The sequence below is a fragment of the Pseudophryne corroboree genome, chromosome 5 (genome assembly GCF_028390025.1).
Source record: "Pseudophryne corroboree isolate aPseCor3 chromosome 5, aPseCor3.hap2, whole genome shotgun sequence".
Taxonomy (NCBI): domain Eukaryota; kingdom Metazoa; phylum Chordata; class Amphibia; order Anura; family Myobatrachidae; genus Pseudophryne; species Pseudophryne corroboree.
Genome location: NC_086448.1, coordinates 789,196,133 through 789,221,455, shown reverse-complemented (window position 1 = coordinate 789,221,455; position 25,323 = coordinate 789,196,133). Strand labels below are relative to the sequence as shown.

The 25,323-nt window shown below is 48.2% G+C and overlaps 1 protein-coding gene across 3 annotated transcripts in view; it reads right to left on the bottom strand.

Moving 5' to 3' along the window:
- The window catches only part of CRPPA (CDP-L-ribitol pyrophosphorylase A), a 535,384-nt gene that overhangs the window by 262,222 nt on the left and 247,839 nt on the right, over positions 1-25,323 (bottom strand). The window lies entirely within an intron of this gene.

Genomic DNA, 25,323 nt, shown 5'->3' with positions numbered 1-25,323 from the left:
CCTCCCCCATACATACATCTGAGATGTGCTAGTCTATATACTGGGGCGTGGGGCACAGTGCGGATGCCATCTAGGGTTACCAAGGGCAGGGTCAGGATGGAAATTATCCCCTTTGTTGCTGATCCACGTCCTCCCTCCCCACAGCCCTATCTAGGACTGGCCATCGACCACCGATGATTCCTATATTTAATGGTGTACGACCGATGTCAAATGCTTTTGTCATCGATGGGAGAGAACCAAATGGTTTTCCTCCATTGACGGCACAGCACAAAAGAATATATATATATATTTTTTGCAAGGTGCATAGCTCAGCCCCTGACACCGCAAAGACCCGCCCCTGGGCTGTGATTGACCCTCGGGTCACTCACTGAGATAACAGGGGTGACCATCGATGAGTAAAACCATGAGTAAAACCATTGATGGTCTCCCATAGCATAGTTGGTGACCATCAATGGCCACTAACAGTTTCGCCATCGATGGAGCTAGCATGGGAGTCAGACGGATCTCTACTTGCAGCTAAATGGGTGCAACTGGGAGGCATAGGTTTGCGGTGGGCGCATTGTGGGCATGGTTATAGAACTGCAGGCTATTCAGAGGTAAGCGTGCACAAAGATTTAGCAATTTTCAACTATTGCTCACAGGATAGCGCAAATGCTCTCTCTCAAGTGGGTGTGAATGGGCGCTGAGGGTGGCTCTGAAATCAGCGGCTATTTTAATGCACACAATCCATCTGCTGATTCGGCCTTTTTGCATGCGGCTCTGTATTCCGCAGCCGCATATCACACATATGGACGCAATAGTCAGACTAATAAACACTATTATCATGGAATAACTCTTATGCTCCTTCTGCACTGTCATTAAACACTACGTTATGTTAAAGTCAAAATAATTCAGCTCAGAAGTGAGTTTATTATAAACTTTAATTTTGGATCAAAACTATTATTTTCTTCTTTTTATAAATTATGCTCCATGTAACTGTTATTTGGAACAGTTGCACTTCTGTCCTGCAGGTGTCACTGTTGCGACTGATGTCTATAGAGAGGTTTAGGGGGGTGGTCTTCAGTTTGCCGGCTGTTGGGATCCCGGCACACAGTATACCGGCGCCGAAATCCCTACAGCCGGCATACCGACACTGTTTCTCCCACTTGGGGGTTTACAACGCCCCTGGAGGGAGAATAGATAGTGTGGCGAGCGCAGCAAGCCCGCATGGGGCTCATTTGCGCTCGCCACACTGTCGGTATGCCGGCGGTCAGGATTCCGGCGCCAGTATGCTGGTCGCCGGGAGCCCGGCCGCCGGCATACCATACTACACCCTATTTAGGAGTATATTCACAAAGCGGATTCTTTGCGGGTTTGAAAAATAGAAAGCTGCACTAATATCAAGTGCAAACCACGCTGGGTTTTGCATTCAAAATTAGTGTCACTTTGAATGTTGAGGTCACACCGGCTGCTTCATAACTTGGTCTGCGACTAAAAGCTTTGACCACAAATGTAGAATGTATCAAATTGCCTTTTAAAGCTTGGCGAATCAGCGAATGGTGTTGCCCGCGCGGTAGAATGACTCAATGTTAACGCCATGCACCAAACCACTGGTAAGTTTTACTTTGTAATGAAATGCTTCACTTAGGGGGAGATGTACTGAGCGGTGATAAACGTGGAGAAGTGAGCCAGTGGAGAAGTTGTCCATGGTAACCAACCAGCACTGACGTAACATTCATAATTTGCATACTATAAAAGGGGATCCGGTCTGAAGATCGACAGTGTCTAGGTCGACAATGTTTAGGTCGACCACCATAGGTCGACAGTCACTAGGTCGACATGGATGGAAGGTCGACAGGGTTTCTAGGTCGACATGTGCTAGGTCGACAGGTCTAAAGGTCGACATGAGGTTTTTTTTTGGTTTTTTTTTTAAATCTTTTTTTGAATTTTTTCATACTTAACGATCCACGTGGACTACAATTGGAACGGTAAAGTGTGCCGAGCGAAGCGGTAGCGGAGCGAAGGCACCATGCCCGAAGCATGGCGAGCGAAGCAAGCCATGCGAGGGGACGCGGTGCACTAATTTGGGATCCCGGTCACTTTACGAAGAAAACGACACAAAAAAAAAAAATCCTCATGTCGACCTTTAGACCTGTCGACCTAGCACACGTTGACCTAGAAACCATGTCGACCTTCCATCCATGTCGACCTAGTGACTGTCGACCTATAGTGGTCGACCTAAACATTGTCGACCTAGACACTGTCGATAAAACGAACCACACCCCTATAAAAGTATACAGAGCAGCTGATTAGTTGCCACGGGCAACTTCTCCCCTGGTTCACTTCTCCACTTTTATCACTGCTTGGTACATGTCAGTTGCTGTTGGATCACTGTAAATATATAAGGTTGCCACTGAATGACATATATACACAAAATATAGGAAGATTATAGAGATGACCTTGATGAAAGATAATTTACTGTAGTTCAAAAGAGATTTGTGTGAAACAAAATATTATCGTAAGTGTGAATTTCACTTGAGTGGATGTGTATATTTCATCTCCCATTAGTTTTTATGCAGCTCAGTAGGAAGGACGTTCAATGACCCACATAAAAATCCATAAGATCCTTGACATATGCGTTGAGTAATTTATCTATCCTGGCAGTGAAGCCAATTTCCAAAACTGACAGCTACTGTACATGTCTGACAATGTGTAGCTGAAGATCAAAGCGGCTGCTGGATCTGACCGGGAAAGAAATTCACTGTAGGACATATTCCGCCCGTCCTCTTCGCATGGGAGAATCTCACTGTCTCCAGCCAGTAACTGAAATCATATGTGCATGTTCAAGGACTCTGCTTTCATGTGTGAAATGGTGAATTTGCCGGGTTCAGTATGATTTACTGATGGTCGGGATGCTGGCCGTCAGTATACCAACAACGGCATCCTGGCCGCAGATATGCCGGCAGCGTGGCGATCGCAAAGAGTCCCCTTGCGGGCTCGGTGGTTCTCTGCGCTCACCGCAAGTTCTATTCTCACTCTATGGGTGTAGTGGACACCAACGACTGGGAATAGCCCTTGTGAGTCGGGTTTTTCGGCTGTTGGTAGCGTCAGCAGTCGGGATTCTGGCGTCGGCGTCCTGACCGCTGGAAAATTAACTGCATCCCGAATTTGCCAATGGTTTTATAACAATCAGGGGGGGGACAATGACACTATAAAGCAGAGGGGATTGGGGGATGTATCGAGCCTTGGAGAGAATGTAAGTGGAGAAGATAACCAAAGAAACAAATCAGTTTCCAACTGTCATTAATCTAGCACAGTCTTTGAAATGACAAGCTGATCGGTTACTTTGTACAACTACTCCACTTTATCTCTCTCTCTCTAATAATAATAATTATTTTATTTATTTATTTACTGTAGCGCTCTTTCTCCAATCAGACTAAAAGCGCTTAACAGAGGAACAAAATACAGTACAGAAACAATGACGGACAGAAAAGCTTTTGATAAAATACAGAGAGCATGGAGATACGGGATGTAGTTATCGGTCACTACACCGACGCCGGGATCCCGAGCGATTGAAAGCCCGACAGTCGGCATGTTGACTAGCAGGGACTATGCGTGGGCGTCCACGATCCCATAGAGTGGGAATAGAACCTGTGGTGAGCAGAGCACAGAAAGACACCAAGGGGGTAATCCAGATCTGATCACAGCAGCAAATTTGTTAGCAGATGGGCAAAACCATGGACCTCATTCCGAGTTGTTCGCTCGCAAGCTGCTTTTAGCAGCATTGCACACGCTAAGCCACCGCCTACTGGGAGTGAATCTTAGCTTAGCAAATTTGCGAACGAAAGATTCTCAAAATTGCGAATAGAAATTTCTAAGCAGTTTCTGAGTAGCTCGACACTTACTCTGCCACTGCGATCAGTTCAGTCAGTTTCGTTCCTGGTTTGACGTCACAAACACACCCAGCGTTCGCCCAGACACTCCCCCGTTTCTCCAGCCACTCCCGCGTTTTCCCCAGAAACGGCAGCGTTTTTTCACACACTCCCATAAAACGGCCAGTTTCCGCCCAGAAACACCCACTTCCTGTCAATCACACAACGATTACCAGAACAAAGAAAAAACCTTGTAATGCCGTGAGTAAAATACCAAACTTCTTAGCAAATTTACTTGGCGCAGTCGCAGTGCGAACATTGCACATGCACAGTTTGCGGAAAATCGCTGCGATGCGATGAAGAAGAACGAGCGAACAACTCGGAATGAGGGCCCATGTGCACCGCAGGGGGGCAGATATAACATGTGCAGAGAGAGTTAGATTTGGGTAGGTTATTTTGTTTCTGTGCAGGGTAAATACTGGCGGCTTTATTTTTACACTGCAATTTAGATTTCAGTTTGAACACACCCCACCCAAATTTAACTCTCTCTGCACATGTTACATCTGCCCCCCCCCCCCCCCCCCTCCCCCCCTTCTCATGCATTGCACATGGTGTTGCCCAACTGTTAACAAATTTGCTGATGCGATCAACTCTGAATTAGGCCCTATGCCTGCAAGGGGCTTCGTTGCACTCACCCCCACGCCAGCAATCTAAACCTCAGGATACCGGCGTCAGTATGGTGCCCGGCGAGATCCCAAACGCTGGTCACCCATATCCAACCCGTAGTTACTACAGGGACATGCTGAGTAACAGGAAAGCCTTGAGTCTGTTTTTGAAGGATTCTAGAGTGAGGGCCTCTGGAACTGTGTGGGGAAGTGGGGAGTCAGAACCGCATGGCTAAAAGCTCGACCAGCTCTATATAAAGGTTCGCGCAGAACAATAAAAAACAAAAACAAATATAAACATTTTTTTACTGTAATATTGTAGTATTGTGAGAACTGTTTATGTATGTGTCTTTAAAAAAAATTTATATAAAGTGTAACTTTTTTTATTGAAAAACCACTGGCAGGTTTACACTTAGTGGTAGTTGATTTCTGAATTAGAACTCATACAGAAGGGTTCTTGAGGATTGCCGCAGGAAGTTTAGTCAAATATTTTTTCTAATTATCATATGTAAATTATTTGCTGGCGCCTTGAGGGTTTCTTTGTATTTGTTCTAAAAGCTCGATCCCCAGACGAATTCCAGAGATTCTAGGCACTGCTTAATCAAGTGGGACAGTAAGGAATCAAAAGCTGCTTCAGGTACCTTGGGCCCTGGTCATGTACGACCTTGAAAGTCAGTAAGCCAATCTTGAAACGGGTGTGGTATTGAAAGTCGACAGTAACTAGGTCGACAATGTCTAGGTCGACCACTATTGGTCGACAGTAACTAGGTCGACAGGGTGTCTAGGTCGACATGTTCTAGGTCGACAGGTCAAAAGGTCGACATGAGTTTTTAATGTTATTTTGGTGTCGTTTTCTTCGTAGAGTCACCGGGAACCTCAATTAGTGCACCGCGTCCCCTCGCATGGCTCGCTTCGCTCGCCATGCTTCGGGCATGGTGCCTTCGCTCCGCTACCGCTTCGCTCGGCACAGATTACCGTTCCAATCGTAGTCCACGTGGATCGTTAAGTATGAAAAGGTTCAAAAAAAGAAAAAAAAAGAAGAATTTACTTACCGATAATTCTATTTCTCATAGTCCGTAGTGGATGCTGGGGACTCCGAAAGGACCATGGGGAATAGCGGCTCCGCAGGAGACTGGGCACAAAAGTAAAAAGCTTTAGGACTACCTGGTGTGCACTGGCTCCTCCCCCTATGACCCTCCTCCAAGCCTCAGTTAAGATACTGTGCCCGGACGAGCGTACACAATAAGGAAGGATCTTGAATCCCAGGTAAGACTCATACCAGCCACACCAATCACACCGTACAACTTGTGATCTGAACCCAGTTAACAGTATGATAACAGAAGGAGCCTCTGAAAAGATGGCTCACAACAACAAAAACCCGATTTTTGTAACAATAACTATGTACAAGTAATGCAGACAATCCGCACTTGGGATGGGCGCCCAGCATCCACTACGGACTATGAGAAATAGAATTATCGGTAAGTAAATTCTTATTTTTTCTAACGTCCTAGTGGATGCTGGGGACTCCGAAAGGACCATGGGGATTATACCAAAGCTCCCAAACGGGCGGGAGAGTGCGGATGACTCTGCAGCACCGAATGAGAGAACTCCAGGTCCTCCTCAGCCAGGGTATCAAATTTGTAGAATTTAGCAAACGTGTTTGCCCCTGACCAAGTAGCTGCTCGGCAAAGTTGTAAAGCCGAGACCCCTCGGGTAGCCGCCCAAGATGAGCCCACTTTCCTTGTGGAATGGGCTTTTACAGATTTTGGCTGTGGCAGGCCTGCCACAGAATGTGCAAGCTGAATTGTACTACAAATCCAACGAGCAATCGTCTGCTTAGAAGCAGGAGCACCCAGCTTATTGGGTGCATACAGGATAAACAGCGAGTCAGATTTTCTGACTCCAGCCGTCCTGGAAACATATATTTTCAGGGCCCTGACTACGTCCAGCAACTTGGAATCCTCCAAGTCCCTAGTAGCCGCAGGCACCACAATAGGTTGGTTTAAGTGAAATGCTGAAACCACCTTAGGTAGAAATTGAGGACGAGTCCTCAATTCTGCCCTGTCCGTATGAAAAATTAGGTACGGGCTTTTATAGGATAAAGCCGCCAATTCTGATACACGCCTGGCTGAAGCCAGGGCTAACAGCATCACCACTTTCCATGTGAGATATTTCAAGTCCACAGTGGTGAGTGGTTCAAACCAATGTGATTTTAGGAATCCCAAAACTACATTGAGATCCCAAGGTGCCACTGGAGGCACAAAAGGAGGCTGTATATGCAGTACTCCCTTGACAAACGTCTGAACTTCAGGAACAGAAGCTAGTTCTTTTTGGAAGAATATCGACAGGGCCGAAATTTGAACCTTAATGGACCCTAATTTGAGGCCCATAGACAGTCCTGTTTGCAGGAAATGCAGGAATCGACCCAGTTGAAATTCCTCTGTAGGGGCCTTCCTGGCCTCGCACCACGCAACATATTTACGCCAAATACGGTGATAATGTTGTACGGTTACATCCTTCCTGGCTTTGATCAGGGTAGGGATGACTTCATCCGGAATGCCTTTTTCCTTCAGGATCCGGCGTTCAACCGCCATGCCGTCAAACGCAGCCGCGGTAAGTCTTGGAACAGACATGGTCCCTGCTGGAGCAGGTCCTGTCTTAGAGGTAGAGGCCACGGTTCTTCCGTGAGCATCTCTTGAATTTCCGGGTACCAAGTCCTTCTTGGCCAATCCGGAGCCACGAGTATAGTCTTTACTCCTCTCCTTCTTATGATTCTCAGTACTTTTGGTATGAGAGGAAGAGGAGGGAACACATACACTGACCGGTACACCCACGGTGTTACCAGAGCGTCCACAGCTATTGCCTGAGGGTCCCTTGACCTGGAGCAATATCTGTCCAGTTTTTTGTTGAGGCGAGACGCCATCATGTCCACCTTTGGTTTTTCCCAACGGTTTACAATCATGTGGAAGACTTCTGGGTGAAGTCCCCACTCCCCCGGGTGGAGATCGTGTCTGCTGAGGAAGTCTGCTTCCCAGTTGTCCACTCCCGGAATGAACACTGCTGACAGTGCTATCACATGATTTTCCGCCCAGCGAAGAATCCTTGCCACTTCCGTCATTGCCCTCCTGCTTCTTGTGCCGCCCTGTCTGTTTACGTGGGCGACTGCCGTGATGTTGTCCGACTGGATCAATACTGGCTGACCCTGAAGCAGAGGCCTTGCCTGACTTAGGGCATTGTAAATGGCCCTTAGTTCCAGGATATTTATGTGAAGTGACGTTTCCATGCTTGATCACAAGCCCTGGAAATTTTTTCCCTGTGTGACTGCTCCCCAGCCTCTCAGGCTGGCATCCGTGATCACCAGGACCCAATCCTGAATGCCGAATCTGCGGCCCTCTAGGAGATGAGCACTCTGTAACCACCACAGGAGAGACACCCTTGTCCTTGGAGACAAGGTTATCCGCTGATGCATTTGAAGATGCGATCCGGACCATTTGTCTAGCAGATCCAACTGAAAAGTTCTTGCGTGGAATCTGCCGAATGGAATCGCTTCGTAAGAAGCCACCATCTTTCCCAGGACCCTTGTGCACTGATGCACTGACACCTGGCCTGGTCTTAGGAGCTTCCTGACTAGGTCGGATAACTCCTTGGCTTTCTCTTCCGGGAGAAACACCTTTTTCTGTACTGTGTCCAGACTCATCCCTAGGAACAGCAGACGTGTCGTCGGAATCAGCTGCGATTTTGGAATATTTAGAATCCATCCGTGCTGTCGTAGTACTATTTGAGATAGTGCTACTCCGACCTCTAACTATTCTCTGGACCTTGCCCTTATCAGGAGATCGTCCAAGTAAGGGATAATTAAGTCGCCTTTTCTTCGAAGAAGAATCATCATTTCGGCCATTACCTTGGTAAAGACCCGGGGTGCCGTGGACAATCCAAACGGCAGCGTCTGAAACTGATAGTGACAGTTCTGTACCACAAACCTGAGGTACCCTTGGTGAGAAGGGCAAATTGGGACATGGAGGTAAGCATCCTTGATGTCCAGAGACACCATGTAGTCCCCTTCTTCCAGGTTCGCTATCACTGCTCTGAGTGACTCCATCTTGAACTTGAACCTTTTTATGTAAGTGTTCAAGGCTTTCAGATTTAAAATGGGTCTCACCGAGCCGTCCGGCTTCGGTACCACAAACAGCGTGGAGTAATACCCCTTTCCCTGTTGTAGGAGGGGTACCTTGATTATCACTTGCTGGGAATACAGCTTGTGAATGGCTTCCAATACCGCCTCCCTGTCGGGGGTAGACGTTGGTAAAGCAGACTTCAGGAACCGGCGAGGGGGAGACGTCTCGAATTCCAATTTGTACCCCTGAGATACTACCTGCAGGATCCAGGGGTCCACTTGCGAGTGAGCCCACTGCGCGCTGAAAATCTTGAGACGGGCCCCCACCGTGCCTGAGTCCGCTTGTAAGGCCCCAGCGTCATGCTGAGGACTTGGCAGAAGCAGGGGAGGGCTTCTGTTCGTGGGAAGATGCTGTCTGTTGCAGTCTTTTTCCCCTTCCTCTGCCCCGGGGCAGATATGAGTGGCCTTTTGCCCGCTTGCCCTTATGGGGACGAAAGGACTGAGCCTGAAAAGACGGTATCTTTTTCTGCTGCGAGGTGACTTGGGGTAAAAAGGTGGATTTTCCAGCCGTTGCCGTGGCCACCAGGTCCGATAGACCGCCCCCAAATAACTCCTCCCCTTTATACGGCAATACTTCCATATGCCGTTTGGAATCCGCATCCCCTGACCACTGTCGCGTCCATAATCCTCTTCTGGCAGAAATGGACATCGCACTTACTCTTGATGCCAGAGTGCAAATGTCTCTCTGTGCATCTCGCATATATAGGAATGCATCCTTTAAATGCTCTATAGTCAATAATATATTGTCCCTGTCCAGGGTATCAATATTTTCAGTCAGGGAATCCGACCAAGCCACCCCAGCACTGCACATCCAGGCTGAGGCGATTGCTGGTCGTAGTATAATACCAGTATGTGTGTATATACTCTTAAGGATATTTTCCAGCTTTCTATCAGCTGGCTCCTTTAGGGCGGCCGTATCAGGAGACGGTAACGCCACTTGTTTTGATAAGCGTGTGAGCGCCTTATCCACTCTAGGGGGTGTTTCCCAACGCGCCCTAACCTCTGGCGGGAAAGGGTATAATGCCAATAATTTTTTAGAAATTAGCAGTTTCTTATCGGGGGAAACCCACGCTTCATCACACACCTCATTCAATTCATCTGATTCGGGAAAAACTACGGGTAGTTTTTTCACACCCCACATAATACCCTTTTTTGTGGTACTTGTAGTATCAGAAATGTTCAAAACCTCCTTCATTGCCGTGATCATGTAACGTGTGGCCCTACTGGAAAATACGTTTGTCACGTAAATCTTTCCATAAGACCATCCAGTCAGGTGTCGACTCCCTAGGGGGTGACATCACTAACACAGGCAATTGCTCCGCCTCCACACCATTTTCCTCCTCATACATGTCGACACAACGTACCGACACACAGCACACACACAGGGAATGCTCTGATAGAGGACAGGACCCCACTAGCCCTTTGGGGAGACAGAGGGAGAGTTTGCCAGCACACACCAGAGCGCTATATATATACAGGGATAACCTTATATAAGTGTTTTTCCCTAATATAGCTGCTGTATATATTTCTATGCCAATTTAGTGCCCCCCTCTCTTTGTTTTACCCTGTTTCTGTAGTGCAGGACTGCAGGGGAGAGTCAGGGAGCCTTCCTCCAACGGAGCTGTGAGGAAAAATGGCGCCAGTGTGCTGAGGAGATAGGCTCCGCCCCCATCACGGCGGCCTTTCTCCCGGTTTTCTATGGAAATTTGGCAGGGGTTAAATGCATCCATATAGCCCAGGAGCTATATGTGATGTATTTTTTGCCAACAAAAAGGTGTTTTATTGCGTCTCAGGGCGCCCCCCCCAGCGCCCTGCACCCTCAGTGATCGGAGTGTGAAGTGTGCATGAGAGCAATGGCGCACAGCTGCGGTGCTGTGCGCTACCTTATAGAAGACAGGACGTCTTCTGCCGCCGATTTTCCGGACCTCTTCAGTCTTCTGGCTCTGTAAGGGGGCCGGCGGCGCGGCTCCGGGACCCATCCATGGCTGGGCCTGTGATCGTCCCTCTGGAGCTAATGTCCAGTAGCCTAAGAAGCCCAATCCACTCTGCACGCAGGTGAGTTCGCTTCTTCTCCCCTTAGTCCCTCGATGCAGTGAGCCTGTTGCCAGCAGGTCTCACTGAAAATAAAAAACCTACTTTAAACTTTTCCACTAAGCAGCTCAGGAGAGCCCCTTAGCCTGCACCCGTCTCGTTCGGGCACAAAAATCTAACTGAGGCTTGGAGGAGGGTCATAGGGGGAGGAGCCAGTGCACACCAGGTAGTCCTAAAGCTTTTTACTTTTGTGCCCAGTCTCCTGCGGAGCCGCTATTCCCCATGGTCCTTTCGGAGTCCTCAGCATCCACTAGGACGTTAGAGAAAATGTGAAAAACTCATGTCGACCTTTTGACCTGTCGACCTAGAACATGTCGACCTAAAGACCCTGTCGACCTAGACACCCTGTCGACCAATAGTGGTCGACCTAGACATTGTCGACCTAGTTACTGTCGACTTTCAATCCGGATCCCCTTGAAACAGATTCAGCATCTTACAGGCAGCCCAGAGAATGGGTGTTATGGGGCTGGAACGGGCCTGGTTGGTTAACAGCCTGGCAGCTGCGTTTTGTACCACCTGTGCAGACCAAGGTAGGGGGCATTGCGGTAGTCCAGACGTGATGAAACAAACGCATGTATGACTTTAGGCAGATCATCTGAGGGAATTAAGGGTTTTATTTACTTAGCCTTGGAGAGAGATAACGTGGACTGATGTAAAGTACCAGCCAATCACCTCCTGTCATTTTTCAAGCACTGCCTCTAACATGGCAGTAAGGATCTGTTTGCCTGGTGCTTTATCTCCGTCCACTTTATCTCTCTCCAAGGCTTAGTAAATAGACCCCTAAGTGCTTGATTCTGGCTATGTTCCTTAGATGAAAGAATGATGTTTAAGTGTCAGGCCACCATCCAGGGCACCGCTAAGCACATGATCAGTGTTTTGTAATTCTGAAGTGTAAGTCCAGATGGTTGGCTATGCTGCAGTCTTGCATTTGATGTTGAGGTCCAAAATTCAGCCACAGCCAACTGGCGCTCATCCACTCCTTGAGCTCAGCTAGGCGTTCATTTAGGGTTGTTATTCTCAGTACCCGGAACAAAGGACAGGTACAGTAGTGTACCATCTGCATGACAGTGGTAGTAGATCAGGCCATGGTGTCATTATTTCACCCAGTGGTAGCATGTACACTGTAAAAAGATGGGGGATAGTATAGAACAGTGGTTCTCAAACTCGGTCCTCAGGACCCCACACGGTTCATGTTTTCCAGGTCACCCAGCAGCTGCACTGTGTATCACCAACTGTCACATTTGAAAATCTACAGGTGACCTGCAAAACATGAACCGTGTGGGGTCCTGAGAACCGAGTTTGAGAACCTGTGGTATAGAACCATGTCGAACACTACATAGCAGCGGAACTGGATGTGTCAAAAAGAGCCCTGCGAGGAACCACGGAGACCTAGCCAAGGACAATTGCTGGAGTTGATCCTGGAGGAACCGCCAACATTGCTGACACATCTGGTAAGTTGCGGCCATCTCCTTGCTTCTTGCTAATTAGAGTGCCCCATTTTGAAACTGTCAGCTAATGAGAGATGGTGAGCCATTAGCCACAGCTAGCGGAAGGGACTCACCCTACCGTCTCCATTGGATAGAAAACATCACCAAAGAAGCATGAGAACACAGAGCAGAGGGTGGAGTCGTAAAATACTGCAGTCAACAACAAAGACACAGAACAGGGAGGAGGGTGCCGGACTTGTTTTCCAGAGTCAGGGCGAGGATACACAATGGCCCACAGACCGCAGCATCGGTACTGGGAAGTAAAAGAGCAGCACAAAGCTCACTGCAGCTGCCTCTCCAAACATAAGACTGGGTAGCTACCAGTAGCAAAAAAGTACCTTCCTCTTAGTACATACTAGACCACCAGGGAGGACATGACACATAGTGGGTATCATACAATGGTCGCTTAATTTGGCACTAGGTGCAAAGGCCTCATTGAGGATACTCCCATGGCATTTAGCCCAAAGGTACCACTTCGGAATACTCATTGGGCACTACTGTAGGTCCAGAAAGCCCACTAGATTTTCCCTCCGGACCCCTCTGCATGTTGGGCATTAGACCCTGATTGGCTCAATTAGGCTGCTGGACACCACATTGAACATTGGACCCTAACCCAGTCGCACTGGGCATTGCTGTATTAGGGCAACAGGTTCTGACAAGTTCTGACTTTGTGCATATGCCCAGTGTAGCAGCCATTAGGTCTATACTCTAGCAGCATTTAGGCGGGGCCGCAGTAGTAGGTGGCCCCACACATTTAAAACAGCTTATTGAGGGCATTAGGCCCACAGCAAAGGAGCATGTCAGGGTTCCAAGCTCTACACATCCCTACTAGAGGGCTGTTCCTCTAGTGTTGACTCAGTCATGGGTACCATTGAGGCGGCAGGTACTTGCACCTCCTACCCCTCACCAGCATCATTAACAATTAGTGTATTCTAATGCTGTAACTGCACCGCACCTTGCTGTATCTGTTCTCCTGGTGTGTTCAGGATCATTTATGCTGGGTTTAAGTGAGATAATGTTGTTAGAGACTAGGTAGGGTTTGGGTAACCGCCGGGATCCTGGAGTTCAGGTTGCCGGAGGGGTGGGCGAGCGCAACAAAGCCCCTCGCTTGCCACAGGTTCTATTCCCACTCTATGGGTGTTGTGGACACCCACGAGTGGGAACAGTTCTTGTCAGTCGGCATGACGACTGTCGGGATTTTACCCGAGTGGTAATCTGGCGTCGGTATAGTGACCGACGGTCACTATGCCGCATCCCCTAGGTAGAGCACAACACCCAGGCTAGGGATTACTGCTTGTACATTGGACCAGTTGTTATCTGCAGGGCCAGTGTCCTGCTTGTATCATTAGCTGATCACCATGGTGAGCTCACCATCAGAGGAAGCACATGGATTAGGTGGGTAGTGTTGTGCTTCCATGCAGCTGCACTGTATGTGGTGAGCAGCAAAGTGACAAGTGCTCACTAGCTGAGATTATATCCTGTCACACCCTGAGGGTTATTCCCACTTAGGGTAGAGGGGACGACTGCTAATTCTTTTCATTCTCCTTCTAGTGACATCACTCTTGCACTACAAGGATCAATGCGCCAATACATGGAGGCGAGTACGCCCCGAGGGACCCTCATATAGACATGTAGATAGTTTCTCTCAGCCCCCAGGTATCCAAATAAAAAATAAAACCATCTTCTCTTTCTTAAACCAAAATATTGTTCCCGATCTGTAAAACTGAGAGGTCAGGGAGATTAGAAAATAGAACATTATCAAACTGGATGAAATAACTTTGTTTAATATAGACTTATGCTGACACCAAAATCTTCACGACTCTGAACAAATAGGGAAACTCCATTATCACGTTTTCAGGGCTTACGTGCTGATTTTCCCCTCATCACATCATGTCACTACCCCTGTCGCGTGAAGCCCTCTCCGAACACATCGCTCAACTCCTTGTATTATTATTAGTATTATCCTTTATTTATATGGCGCCACAAGGGTTCCGCAGCGCCCAATTACACAGTACATAAACAAATAATCAAACAGGAAAACAGCAACTTACAGTTGGCGACAATATAGGACAAGTGCAGGGTAAATAAACATAGCTACATCAGCAGATGACCCTGGAATAAGTATCAGATGGCAGATGACTGCTGGATGTGGTGCAGCTGAAGATTATTAAAGTAAGAAAAAGGATAAGCACATGAGGGAAGAGGGCCCTGCTCGTGAGAGCTTACATTCTAAAGGGGAGGGGTAGACAGACAGGGGTGACACAGATGGGGAACATAGAGAGTGTGGAACAGAGGGTTAGGATGAGATTTGGCTGGGTTTGGTGAAGAAGTGGGTCTTGAGAGCCGTTTGAAGTTTTGTAGAGAGGTGGAGAGTCTGAGGGGGAGAGGTAGGGAATTCCAGAGAAATGGAGCAGCACGTGAAAAATCTTGGAGGTAGGAGTGGGAGGAAGTAATCCGTAGGCAGGAGAGGCGGCAAGCATTAGCAGATAAGGTCAGAGATGTAGATAGGAGAGGAGTGGGTGAGGGCTTTGTAAGTGAGTGTGAGAAGCTTGAAATGGATTCCGAAAGGGAAGGGGAGCCAGTGAACGGTTAGTAAGAGAGGGGAGGTAGTGCTTTTGGTGAGGAAAAATGAGCCGAGCACCAGCATTGAGGATAGATTGGTGGGGAGAGAGAGGGGTATTTGTCAGGAATGCCAGTCAGGAGGATATACTCTGTGCTGCTGGGGAACCCTGCTTCTTTCACTTTACAACACCCACTCTGTGAATCTCTGCTGCCTCCATTCCCCTCCTCACATCATGTCACTGCCCCTGTCACATGCAGCCCTGTCCTCACTGACACATCACTCATCTCCTGATATACTCGGTGCTGCTGGGAAACCCTGCTCCTTCCACTATATAACTCTCAGTCTGTGGCTTCCTGCTGCCTCCATTCCCCTCCTCACATCATGTTACTGTCCCTGTCACCTGCAGCCCTGTCCTCACTGACACATCACTCATCTCCTGATATACTTGGTGCTGCTGGGAAACCCTGCTTCTCCCACTATATAAGTCTCAGTCTGTGGCTTCCATTCCCCTCCTCACATCATGTCACTGCCCCTATCACATGCAGCCCAGCCTTACTAATATATCACTCATCTCCTGATATACTCTTTGCTGCTGGGAAACCCTGCTCCTCCCATTATATAACTCTCAGTCTGTGGCTTCCTGCTGCCTCCATTCCCCTCCTCACATCATGTCACTGCCCCTGTCACATGCAGTCCTGCCCTCACTGACACATCACTCATCTCCTGATATACTCTGTGCTGCTGGGAACCCCTGCTCCTCCCACTATATAACTCTCAGTCTGTGGCTTCCTGCTGCCTCCATTCCCCTCCTCACATCATGTCACTGCCCCTGTCACATGCAGCCCTGTCCTCACTGACACATCACTCATCTCCTGATATACTCTGTGCTGCTGGGGGACCCTGCTCCTTCCACTATATAACTCTCAGTCTGTGGCTTCCTGCTGCCTCCATTCCCCTCCTCACATCATGTCACTGCTCCTGTCACATGCAGCCCTGTCCTCACTGTCACATCACTCATCTCCTGATATACTCTGTGCTGCTGGGGACCCTGCTCCTTCCACTATATAACTCTCAGTCTGTGACTTCCTGCTGCCTCCATTCCCCTCCTCACATCATGTCACTACCCCCATCACATGCAGTCCTGTCCTCACTAACACTTAATAAGTACACAAGTCATCATTTCCCATTAGTACACTCATCTCCTGAAATAATCTGTGCTGCTGTGAACAAATAAATAGTGTATTGCTAGTAGGCTGCTCTATCATCACTCATTTCAGATCTAGAGACATACTGGATGAGCAAGAGATACACAGGAGGTGGTCTGACCCTAATCAAGCAGTGTGGGTGATCACAACGCCGAACCCCGCAGCAGAGAATGCTCCGAGAGAGCTATGATATGGATGTAAGAGGTAATTGGAGAAAGTTCTCTATCTGTAAGTAATTATACAATGGACGCAGGACGTGTGTGTGTGTACTGAGCGTATTCATGTTTGCCCGGCACAGATGTACAGATGGAGGGATCTGCACAATTATCTGCTAGCTATTCTTCCCTGTTAATGGATGACATGTTTGCTAATAGAAGGTTCATTTCACTGCAACTGTTGAATGAATTCCCATTTCTTAGGCACAGAGGAAGATCATTTAAAGGGGTCACTTAGTATAAAATGCACCGTTCTAATGAGATCTAATTATGGTTTCAGAATACAACCAGGCTGATTAGCTTATTGTATTCCATGTGAGAATATTCTTTCCTCTGGAAACCCCCTGTTATAAAGATACTAATGCCATTGAGAAAGGTGCTAAGTTGCACTTAGATAATTATTATAATAATAATATACTTAAAAATTAACTATAAATAAAATGTGTGAAATAATAATTGTCACTGCATTCATAAAGAACAAAATCACACAGGTAAATGTAACTCTTCAGTATTTTCTATGCTCTATAAAAAATATTTAGTCACTAAGGGCTAAGGTCTGATTGCTGCTGTGCATTTTCGCACAGCGGGCGATTAGGTCCTAACTGACCAAAGAATTAAGGTTAAAAAAGGGTTGAGATTGCCTAAAGGATAAAATAAAAAAGGGGCAGACTAGATGGGCCAAGTGGTTCTTATCTGCCGTCAAATTCTATGTTTCTATGTTTAACTGCGTATGCACCGCAATGCTCACGCGCGTCGGACAAGAACAACGGGCATCGCCGGTCAGCGAGGGGATGGTGCAAAAAATCCAATCGCACGGGGGCTTGCAAGGTGATTGACAGGAGAAGACCGTTTGTGGGTGGTAACTGTGCGTTTACTGGGAGTGTCCGGAAAAACGCAGACGTGCCCAATCGTTTTCAGGGAGGGTATGTGACGTCAGCTCCGGCCCCGATCAGCCTGTTCTCATCGCACTGGAGGAGTAAGTCCTGGGCTGCGCAGAGACTGCACACAGAGGATTTTCGCAGCGCGGCGTACACATGCGATCGCACACTTGCATGGCGAATTTACACTCCCCCTTGGGCGGCGATTATCTGATCGCAGGACAGCAAAATTAGCAACCCAGCGATCAGATCTGACTTACCCCCTAAAGCGGCATACACATGGTGCGATGCAGGCTAACGGCAGATACTGACTATATTGTGGTCGGAGGCATGAACCTTCGATATAGTCAATATTGGTCTGTCTGCACTATTTTTCCTTGCGATGTCAACCCTGTGGGACCGCGCATCGCAAGGTGTATATACATGGTGCGATATGCACTATGTTTTCTACCGATATGGACTATAGTAGCAACAGTGACCTCTAGCTGAACAAACTACTGTAAGAAAAACACGGTACAGTATCACCAACATGCGATATGATACTACTATACATTGGTTCTATCTAATACATTTATTTTATGCAAAAATAAGATTTTAAACCTACCGGTAAATCTTTTTCTCATAGTCCGTAGAGGATGCTGGGGACTCCGTAAGGACCATGGGTTATAGACGGGTTCCGCAGGACACATGGGCACTCTAAGACTTTAGATGGGTGTGAACTGGCTCCTCCCTCTATGCCCCTCCTCCAGACCTCAGTTAAAGAACGGTGCCCAGAGGAGACGGACAGTACGAGGAAAGGATTTTTGTTACTCTAAGGGCGAGATACATACCAGCCCACACCATCCACACCGTACAACATGGTATATACTAAACCAGTTAACAGTATGAACAAAACAGCATCAGCCAGAGACTGATCTCAACTGTAACATAACCCTTATGTAAGCAACAACTATATACAAGCCTTGCAGAAATTGTCCGCACTGGGACGGGCGCCCAGCATCCTCTACGGACTAGGAGAAAAAGATTTACCGGTAGGCTTAAAATCTTATTTTCTCTTACGAACTACAGGATGCTGGGGACTCCGTAAGGACCATGGGGATTATACCAAAGCTCCAGACCGGACGGGAGAGTGCGGATGACTCTGCAGCACCGATTGAGCAAACATGAGGTCCTTCTCAGCCAGGGTATCAAACTTGTAGTATTTTGCAAAAGTGTTTGAACCCGACCAAGTAGCTGCTCGGCACAGCTGTAATGCCGAGACTCCTCGGGCAGCCGCCCAAGAAGCGCCCACCTTCCTAGTGGAATGGGCCTTTACCGAATTTGGTAACGGCAATCCAGCCGTAGAATGAGCCTGCTGAATCGTGTTACAGATCCAGCAAGCAATAGTCTGCTTAGAAGCAAGAGCGCCAACCTTGTTGGCCGCATACAGGACAAACAGTGCCTCTGTTTTCCTAACTCGAGCCGTCCTGGCTACATAAATTTTTAAGGCCCTGACTACATCAAGGGACTTGGAATCCTCCAAGTCACCCGTAGCCACAGGCACCACAATAGGTTGGTTCATATGGAACGACGAAACCATCTTAGGTAGAAATTGAGGACGAGTTCTCAACTCCGCTCGATCGACATGGAAAATCAGATAGGGGCTCTTGTGAGACAAAGCCGCCAATTCGGACACCCGCCTCGCAGATGCCAAGGCCAACAACATGACCACTTTCCAAGTGAGAAATTTTAACTCCACCGTTTGAAGAGGTTCAAACCAGTGTGATTTTAGGAACCGTAACACCACGTTAAGGTCCCAAGGTGCCACTGGGGGCACAAAAGGAGGTTGGATGTGCAGCACTCCCTTTACAAAAGTCTGGACTTCTGGGAGAGAAGCCAATTCCTTCTGAAAGAATATAGATAATGCCGAAATCTGCACCTTAATGGAGCCTAACTTAAGGCCCATATCCACACCTGTCTGTAGAAAGTGGAGAAAACGACCCAGCTGAAAATCTTCCGTAGGAGCATTCTTGGCTTCACACCAAGAAACATATTTCCTCCAGATACAGTGATAATGCTTCGCCGTTACCTCCTCCCTAGCTTTGATTAGAGTAGGGATGACTTCCCCCGGAATACCTTTCCTAGCTAGGATTTGGTGTTCAACCGCCATGCCGTCAAACGTAACCGCTGTAAGTCTTGAAACACACAGGGCCCCTGTTGCAACAGGTCCTCCCTGGGAGGAAGAGGCCACGGATCTTCTGCGATCATTTCCTGAAGATCTGAATACCAGGACCTTCGAGCCCAATCTGGAACAATGAGTATTGTCTGCACTCTTGTTCGTCTTATGATTCTCAATATGTTTGAGATGAGTGGAAGTGGAGGGAACACATAAACCGACTGAAACACCCACGGTGTCACTAGTGCGTCCACTGCCACTGTCTGAGGGTCCCTCGACCTGGAACAATACGTCCGAAGCTTTTGTTGAGGCGTGACGCCATCATGTCTATTTGAGGTGTCCCCAATGACTTGTTATCTCTGCAAAGACCTCTTGATGAAGTCCCCACTCTCCTGGATGGAGATCGTATCTGCTGAGGAAGTCTGCTTCCCAGTTGTCCACTCCCAGAATGAAGACTGCTGACAGAGCGCTTACATGATTTTCCGCCCAGCGAAGAATCCTGGTGACTTCTGCCATTGCTGCTCTGCTCCTTGTCCCGCCCTGGCGGTTTACATGCGCCACGGCTGTGACGTTGTCTGACTGAATCAGAACGGGTAGGTTGCGAATAAGATTCTCCGCTTGTTGTAGGCCATTGTAAATGGCCCTTAATTTCAGCACATTGATGTGTAGACAAGCCTCCTGGCTTGACCATATTCCTTGAAAATTTCTTCCTTGTGTGACTGCTCCCCATCCTCGGAGGCTCGCGTCCGTGGTCACCAGAACCCAGTCTTGAATGCCGAACCTGCGACCCTCTAGAAGGTGAGCACTCTGAAGCCACCACAGGAGAGACACCCTGGCCCTGGGGGACAGGCTTATTCTCTGATGAATTTGTAGATGGGACCCCGACCACTTGTCCAGAAGGTCCCACTGAAAAGTTCTTGCATGGAACCTGCCGAACGGAATGGCCTCGTAGGCCGCCACCATCTTCCCCAATACTCGAGTGCATTAATGAACTTACACTCTTTTTGGTTTTAGCAGGTCCCTGACCATGTTCTGGAGTTCCTGGGCTTTTTCCGTCGGGAGAAAAACCCTCTTTTTTTCCGTGTCCAGAACCATGCCCAAAAATGACAGCCGAGTCATCGGAACCAACTGCGACTTTGGTAGATTTAGAATCCAGCCGTGTTGTTGTAGTACTCTCAGGGAGAGAGACACGCTTTTCAGTAACTGATCTCTCGATCTCTCCTTTATCAGGAGATCGTCCAAGTATGGGATAATTGTGACTCCTTGCTTGCGCTGGAGCACCATCCTTTCCGCCATTACCTTGGTGAAAATTCTCGGGGCCGTGGAAAGCCCAAACGGCAACGTCTGAAACTGGTAATGACAATCCTGTACAGCGAATCTCAGGTACGCCTGATGAGGCGGATATATGGGGACATGAAGGTATGCATCCTTTATGTCTAGTGACACCATAAAATCCCCCCCTTCCAGGCTGGAGATCACTGCCCGGAGAGATTCCATCTTGAATTTTAACCTTTTCAAATATAGGTTCAGAGATTTTAGATTCAGAATTGGTCTGACCGAGCCATCCGGCTTCGGGACCACAAACAGGGTTGAATAAAACTCCTTCCCCTGTTGCATTAGGGGAACCTTGATAATCACCTGCTGTTGACACAGCTTTTGTATGGCAGCTGAAACTATTTCCCTCTATGGGGGAGAAGCTGGCAAGGCCGAATTGAAAAATCGGTGTGGAGGCACCTCTTCGAACTCCAGTTTGTAGCCTTGGGATACAATTTCTACTGCCTAAGGATCCAAATCCGACTGAACCCAGACCTGGCTGAAGAGCCGAAGACGTGCCCCCACCGGTGCGGACTCCCTCAGCGGAGCCCCAGCGTCATGCGGTGGATTTTGTAGAGGCCGGGGAAGACTTTTGTTCCTGGGAACTAGCCGTAGCTGGTGTTCTTTTCCCTCTACCTCTACCTCTGGCGAGGAAGGAACCTTTCTGAACTTATGCGACCGAAAGGACTGCATCTGGTATTGAGGTGTTTTCTTTTGCTGTGGGGGAACGTAAGGCAAAAAAGAAGACTTACCCGCGGTAGCTGTGGAAACCAGGTCCGCGAGGCCCTCCCCAAATAAAACTTTGCCTTTGTAAAGCAAAGCCTCCATATGTCTCTTTGAATCAGCATCACCTGTCCATTGACGGGTCCATAGGGACCTTCTAGCAGAAACTGCCATGGCATTGGCTCTTGAACCCAACAGCCCTCTCATATATAATGCTGCATCCTTAATGTGACCCAAGGTCAACAAAATACTATCTGCATCTAGGGTGTCGATGTCAGATGACAAGTTATCTGCCCATGCTGCAATCGCGCTACCCACCCATGCTGACGCTACTGCCGGTCTGAGCAGGGCACCCGTAGTCGTATAAATTGATTTTAAGGTAGTTTCCTGTCTGCGATCCGCAGGATCCTTGAGGGCTGCCGTGTCCGGGGACGGTAATGCAACCTTTTTGGACAAGCGCGTCAAGGCCTTGTCCACCGTGGGCGAGGATTCCCACCGTAAATTATCTTGTGAGGGGAAAGGATACGCCATAATAATTCTCTTGGGAACCTGCAGTCTCTTGTCTGGAGTTTCCCAAGCCTTTTCAAATAAAGCGTTCAGCTCATGAGATGGGGGAAACGTTACCTCAGGTTTCTTTTCCTTAAACATGCATACCCTCGTGTCAGGGACAGAGGGGTCCTCTGTGATATTCAAAACATCTTTTATTGCAATAATCATATATTGAATACTCTTGGCCACCCTTGGGTGCAACCTTGCATCATCATAGTCGACACTGGAGTCGGAATCAGTGTCTGCTATCTGGGAAAAGGGACGTTTATGGGACCCTGCTTTTTCCTTGGACTCTGCTTTGTCCAATCTCTTATGTAATAAGGTCACATTAGCATTTAAAACATTCCACATATCCAACCGAAATCCAGATAAAACAATGTTCCATATTACTACACAGAGCACATGCAGCATAAATGATGATCACCAAGCTGTGTGTAAAAGTAAAAATTACCGGATGGTCTGAGGATAAAATAATCCTCAAACAAGCGTGTTCTTAATACCAGGCAACCTCCCGGGAAATGGCGTCCTGGACTCTCCGGCAATCCTCCTTCCACAACCAGCAGAGAGACACCTTTAGCTGCACCGACGCGTTTCAGGCCTTTCTAGGCCCTTTTTCAAGGCTGATGACATACTCCGCTGCTGCATGTGCTCTGTGTAGTAATATGGAACATTGTTTTATCTGGATTTTGATTTTATCTGAATGAGACACCTTTTATTAAATTTGTATGAAGTTCTTTGTGAAGGAATAAAACTGTGTTACACGAGATATTCCATATCTTCTTGTTTCCATATGACCCCATTTATTGAGGTCCTGCTGTGAAAGTCCTTCTACATACGAGGAATTCAGAGAACTCCATACATGCTTGAACTCAAGTATTGTCAAGGGACGTATTAAAATAAGAATTTACTTACCGATAATTCTATTTCTCATAGTCCGTAGTGGATGCTGGGAACTCCGTAAGGACCATGAGGAATAGCGGCTCCGCAGGAGACTGGGCACAAATAGAAAGCTTTAGTACTACCTGGTGTGCACTGGCTCCTCCCCCTATGACCCTCCTCCAAGCCTCAGTTAGGATACTGTGCCCGGACGAGCGTACACAATAAGGAAGGATTTTGAATCCCGGGTAAGACTCATACCAGCCACACCAATCACACCGTATAACTTGTGATCTGAACCCAGTTTACAGTATGATAAACAGAGGAGCCTCTAGAAAAGATGGCTCACTACAACAATAACCCGATTTAGTTAACAATAACTATGTACAAGTATTGCAGACAATCCGCACTTGGGATGGGCGCCCAGCATCCACTACGGACTATGAGAAATAGAATTATCGGTAAGTAAATTCTTATTTTCTCTGACGTCCTAGTGGATGCTGGGAACTCCGTAAGGACCATGGGGATTATACCAAAGCTCCCAAACGGGCGGGAGAGTGCGGATGACTCTGCAGCACCGAATGAGAGAACTCCAGGTCCTCCTCAGCCAGGGTATCAAATTTGTAGAATTTAGCAAACGTGTTTGCCCCTGACCAAGTAGCTGCTCGGCAAAGTTGTAAAGCCGAGACCCCTCGGGCGGCCGCCCAAGATGAGCCCACTTTCCGTGTGGAATGGGCTTTTACAGATTTTGGCTGTGGCAAGCCTGCCACAGAATGTGCAAGCTGAATTGTACTACAAATCCAACGAGCAATAGTCTGCTTAGAAGCAGGAGCACCCAGCTTGTTGGGTGCATACAGGGTAAACAGCGAGTCAGATTTTCTGACTCCAGCCGTCCTGGAAACGTATATTTTCAGGGCCCTGACTACGTCCAGCAACTTGGAGTCCTCCAAGTCCCTAGTAGCCGCAGGTACCACAATAGGTTGATTCAGGTGAAACGCTGAAACCACCTTAGGGAGAAACTGAGGACGAGTCCTCAATTCTGCCCTATCCGTATGAAAAATTAGGTAAGGGCTTTTATAGGATAAAGCCGCCAATTTTGACACGCGCCTGGCTGAAGCCAGGGCCAATAGCATTACCACTTTCCATGTGAGATATTTTAAGTCCACAGTGGTGAGTGGTTCAAACCAATGTGATTTTAGGAACCCCAAAACCACATTGAGATCCCAAGGTGCCACTGGAGGCACAAAAGGAGGCTGTATATGCAGCACCCCTTTGACAAACGTCTGAACTTCAGGAACTGAAGCCAGTTCTTTTTGGAAGAAGATCGACAGGGCCGAAATTTGAACCTTAATGGACCCTAATTTTAGGCCCATAGACAGTCCTGTTTGCAGGAAATGCAGGAAACGACCCAGTTGAAATTCCTCTGTAGGGGCCTTCCTGGCCTCGCACCACGCAACATATTTACGTCAAATACGGTGATAATGCTGCACGGTTACATCCTTCCTGGCTTTGATCAGGGTAGGGATGACTTCATCCGGAATGCCTTTTTCCTTCAGGATCCGGCGTTCAACCGCCATGCCGTCAAACGCAGCCGCGGTAAGTCTTGGAACAGACAGGGTCCCTGCTGGAGCAGGTCCCTTCGTAGAGGTAGAGGCCACGGGTCCTCCGTGAGCATCTCTTGAAGTTCCGGGTACCAAGTCCTTCTTGGCCAATCCGGAGCCACGAGTATAGTCCTTACTCCTCTCCTTCTTATGATTCTCAGTACCTTGGGTATGAGAGGCAGAGGAGGGAACACATACACTGACTGGTACACCCACGGTGTTACCAGCGCGTCCACAGCTATTGCCTGAGGGTCCCGTGACCTGGCGCAATACCTGTCTAGTTTTTTGTTGAGGCGTGACGCCATCATGTCCACCTTTGGTTTTTCCCAACGGTTCACAATCATGTGGAAGACTTCTGGGTGAAGTCCCCACTCTCCCGGGTGGAGGTCGTGCCTGCTGAGGAAGTCTGCTTCCCAGTTGTCCACTCCCGGAATGAACACTGCTGACAGTGCTATCACATGATTTTCCGCCCAGCGAAGAATCCTTGCAACTTCTGCCATTGCCCTCCTGCTTCTTGTGCCGCCCTGTCTGTTTACGTGGGCGACTGCCGTGATGTTGTCTGACTGAATCAGCACCGGCTGACCTTGAAGCAGAGGTCGTGCTAGGCTTAGAGCATTGTAGATGGCCCTTAGCTCCAGGATATTTATGTGAAGTGATGTCTCCAGGCTTGACCACAAGCCCTGGAAATTTCTTCCTTGTGTGACTGCTCCCCAGCCTCTCAGGCTGGCATCCGTGGTCACCAGGACCCAGTCCTGAATGCCGAATCTGCGGCCCTCTAGAAGATGAGCACTCTGCAACCACCACAGAAGAGACACCCTTGTCCTTGGGGACAGGGTTATCTGTTGATGCATCTGAAGATGCGATCCGGACCATTTGTCCAGCAGATCCCACTGGAACGTTCTTGCGTGGAATCTGCCGAATGGAATCGCTTCGTAGGAAGCTACCATCTTTCCCAAGACTCTTGTGCATTGATGCA